A 4,776-nucleotide genomic window follows, 5' to 3' on the forward strand; every position below is an offset into this window, starting at 1 on the left:
TAAGTGAGTGTTCGCTGTGGCCTTGTTGGTGACAGATTCCCCCATGTGCAGGCAAGGTCCCATCAAGCCCAGTGAAAACAAAGAGGTTCAGTGCACTCCACTCTCCTCATTGCTATTTCTGGTCAAACATTCATGGCTCATTCTTCCTTATAAAATCAGAGCTAGGTCACAAGCAGCAGAGCAAACAGAAACAGAGATTGTTGTTGTTTAGTCGTTTAGTCGTGTCCGACTCTTTGTGACCCCATGGACCAGAGCACGCCAGGCACTCCTATCTTCCACTGCCTCCCGCAGTTTGGTCAAACTCAAGCTGAGAGCTTTGAGAACACTGTCCAACCATCTCGTCCTCTGTCGTCCCCTTCTCCTTGTGCCCTCAATCTTTCCCAACATCAGGGTCTTTTCCAGGGAGTCTTCTCTTCTCATGAGGTGGCCAAAATATTAGCACCTCAGCTTCAGGATATGTCCTTCCAGTGAGCACTCAGGGCTGATTTCCTTTAGAATGGATAGGTTTGATCTTCTTGCAGTCCATGGGACTCTCAAGAGTCTCCTCCAGCACCATAATTCAAAAGCATCAATTCTTCGGCGATGAGCCATCTTTATTGTCCAGCTCTCACTTCCATACATCACTGCTGGGAAAACCATAGTTTTAACTATACGGACCTTAGTTGGCAAGGTGATGTCTCTGCTTTTTAAGAAACAGATATAGTTGGAATTCCTCTCCCACCCAATTTTCACCACACACAATCAGAGCAGCTGTTTGGTTTCGCTGCTTTTGAAAGGGGAATTCGCACCGAGGTTTTCTGGGGAGGCTGCTTAGTTGACCTTATAGCAGATGTGGTTGCCAAGGGAGAGCCACTTTTAAAAATACCACTGTGGCTGCTCTTCCCAATGACTGTGATCCTCTCCTCGGTCCATGTTTTCCTGTACCAGAATGCAGTGTAAACAATTCTGCGCAGTGTTCTCATATAGGCCTGAAGCAATGCAGTTCAAGAGACCCAATGGACAATGTTGGATTTCACTTGGAAATGGGTTTTGTTCAGTGTTCCACTGTGGACCATTTCCTTACCTGTAACACTTTTCTTTCCCTGGACACACTCGCTATTGGACCAAGTTCACATCCTTAGTGCTAGGCAAACGGTCATTATCACCAGTCCTCTTCCCTTGCCTGATTGCTCCCTCTGCAGGTGAGAAGTTGAAGCACATGCGAGTCCTGCAGAATAACCAGAGTGCTGCTTTCCTCAACTCCGTACTAGCATGGGGATCCAGCCTTAATTAGGTTTAGGGTGTTGCAAACAGTACAGCTGAATCTGGCAACACACAAACACACACACACACTGCTGGCCAAACCTTAATCCTTGGGAATGGGAGAGCGCCAATGCTGCCTAATTACACTTGCTTTCACCATCGTATGTCAGGGAGGTGAAGCCAGATTAGAATCATAGAAATGTAGAGCTGGAAGGGACCCTGAGGATCATCTAGTCCAACCCCCTGCAATGCGGGAAAATGCAGCTCTCCCATATGGGGATCGAACCTGCAACCTTGGCATTATCAGTACTATGCTCTAACCAAATGAGCTATCCAAGAATGGCTTATAGCATGAGCAGACCGCTTCAACCCATAGAAAGCCCTTAGTTTTCTGGAGTGGGGAGAAGTGAAAGCAACTCCAATCAGCATCAGCTGCCACTACTTGAGTAGGTGTGGTCCTTGCCAGAGTGATAGATGCACAAGCAGGCCTCACCTTTCAAATCATCAGACCACAGCTTCTTCTCAGCTGCTGATGAGTGGGAAGCATCTTCTAGAATGATTTCCCCAACACCAAATGGACTATAAGTCCTCTCTCTAACCTGCTGACCTGTGGGTGGGACTGCTGAGAGGATGATGTCCAAAACCCAACAGTGAAAATGACTTGGGAAACGTTGCCTCCAGTCCACTTTTATCCTGTTCTGCTATCACTGATTTATTTTTTTTAATGAACATTTTGCATCATTTTAAGGAAACCGCTCAGATTTTTAGCAGTATATAAATCTCACTAACAGAAACAAAATGAAAATAGGGCTGTACAGATGTGGTTGCTTCTTCTCTTTTTATCACCCACAGATGTATGGAAGGGATTCCTCCCCTTGCAGGAAATGCTGAGAGGAGCCCAAGAAATGGTGCTGCTTCCTCCACTCTTCATCCACGCTAGCATCACTACCAAGGCACCATCCTCAAGTCCACCCTTAAAGATGCCCAATCCTTAAGACCTTAAGACCACCTGTCTTCTGTGGCCATTCCCATCACTAGATACATATTTCCTTAAGCAATATTCTGCGTATTTTAATGAGGATATAGTGCTCAGTACAAAACTAAATAGTTGTGCTAGCACTATGGGATTTGCTCCTCTCCACTCCTCATGCATACCCCATAATGTCCCCAGATCTGCTCTGGAGGATGAGGGGAAACCCCAGAACAGATTTAAGGGGCATGAAGAAGATGACACAATGCTCCATTGCTCAAGGATAAATCATTGTACTCCCATATAGGTAAACTGTAATAAAACCTCATTCATATTGCAGTAAGTGGCATGATCAATAGGGTAACCTACAAATGTCAAACTGCTGGCATTTCTCTTTTGACACAAGAAAACATCACAAAGCTATGCTAAATTAGTTGACCTCAATAGGCAGAGAACTGCCAAGCACTAAGTATTTAATATATGTATCAAAAATGTAAGAAAAATACAAATCATTATCATGCTGCATTACAGTATTTAATCACATCAAATAATTAAAAATGTCAGGTGATCCAATAGTTGTCCAGAACAGTGGGGTGGGAGGAGCTCAGACATAGGAAACAGCAGTATGAATTTGTTTTCTGCCACAAAATCCTTTGCAAGTCGTGTGCTGATTTTAATAATAAAATAAAATAAAATAAAATAATAATAATAATAATAATAATAAATTTATTTATACCCCGCCCATCAGGCTGGGTTTCCCCAGCCACTCTGGGTGGCTCCCAGCCAAATATTAAAAACACAATATAGCATAAAACATTAAAAAAACTTCCCTAAACAGGGCTGCCTTCAGATGTATTTTAAAAGTAAGATAGTTGCTTATTTCCTTGACATCTGATGGGAGGGCATTCCACATGGCAGGTGCCACTACCAAGAAGGCCCTCTGCCTGGTTCCCTGTAACCTCACTTCTCGCAATGAGGAACTTGCCAGAAGGCGCTCGGCGCTGGATCTCAGTGTCCCGGCTGAATGATGGGGGTGGAGACACTCCTTCAAATATACTGGGCCAAGAACTGAGTCCCAAATGGTGTAAAACCACACAGAAAGTGAGGGCATTACTGATGCCATCCAGCAGTGTTGATCTTTTCACACTGTCCTCATGGCCCTTGGGAACTGTAGTTTTCCCAAAGCCTACCAACTTGCAGGTGAACTTCCTCCTGCTACAAGTCCTGGTGGAAATGAGCAGGACTCTGTTGATTCACCTCACAAAATGTATGCCTGCTCAAAGGGCTTGTAGAATAATGTTTCATTCTTTCCTCTGGTCTTTTTCTTCCCTTTTTCTTTCACAAAGTTTTCGGAATGCCGTTCTGTCAGAGAGTAAAAACGCTGGCTGTTAAAAATTATTTAAGCCCTGGCATTGATGATTTTAACACCAGGGGGCACCACCAACTCATGAAACAAGAGGCGAAGGCTTTGTGGGAATAGCTCAGATTTTTACATTTGTTTGATTGTCACATTTGCACAAACAAATGAGCAGCACATCCATATAAGCCAATGGGGAACAGAGGATGGGTTGGGTAGCAGAGGCTTTTTTAAAAAAACAACATGTTTTCCGTCACTAACCCTCAATCCCCTCCCCACCCAACCCATCGGGCAGGGAATGCGGGGAACAGCCATGCACCAAACTGTGAACATTTCCTCTCTCTGGTTTTGTTTCATTTCCTGTTTCCGTACAGGTTTTCAGCACTAGCCCAGTGGAATTAGATGATTTATAAAAGCCAGAAAAATGCTTTCAGCTTCTCCCAAGGGCAGGCCATCCTTTTCGATGGCACAGAAACAGATTGCTCCCTAGTAATGAGCAGAGAAAAGGTTTGAAGGCTTTGCCAGCTGGAATGGCCTTCAGCAAACAAGTGGCAACCAGGAAATCCGGCTGTTCTGAATTTGTGTACGCAGAAATTTGTTGATTCGTTGCACAAATCAAACACAAGGACACCAAGCCCATCTCTCATGCAAAACAAGGGAGAATCCACAGCTTGGAACCTGGGAAGAGACAATTAGGCTATGTACACATTACTGGTTTAAAATGCGTTTAGGTCATTATTATTTGTTTCTCCATTCAGATCGAAGCTGGTTTGGGTGGGGGACACATCAAAATGCAGTATTTCATTAGAAGTCTCAGGGCAGAATCAGTATAGAGACTAATGTGGTGGGAGAGCACTGCACACAGCCTTAGTCTTCTTGCTTTAGAGCAGGCTTCCTCAACTTCAGCCCTCCAGATGTTTTTGGCCTACAACTCCCATGATCCCTAGCCAGCAAGACCAGTGGTCAAGGATGATGGGAATTGTAGTCTCAAAACAGCTGGAGGCCGAGGTTAAGCCTGCTTTAGAGCTACTTCCACATGGCACAAGTCCCTCTCGTCTGGCACATCTAGCAATGCTCTTTACAAAATGGCATGTTAAAACACATGCAGATGTCTCTTAAGGATAACCATGCTGAAGTTTATTTAATTAGTAGTGAATACTTTCAGAAAACTTCCAGAAACCAGCTCACCAAAGACAAAAGAATAATG

Source organism: Podarcis melisellensis (genome assembly GCF_964234715.1).
Source record: "Podarcis melisellensis genome assembly, chromosome: 6".
In the NCBI taxonomy this organism is placed as follows: Eukaryota; Metazoa; Chordata; class Lepidosauria; order Squamata; family Lacertidae; genus Podarcis; species Podarcis melisellensis.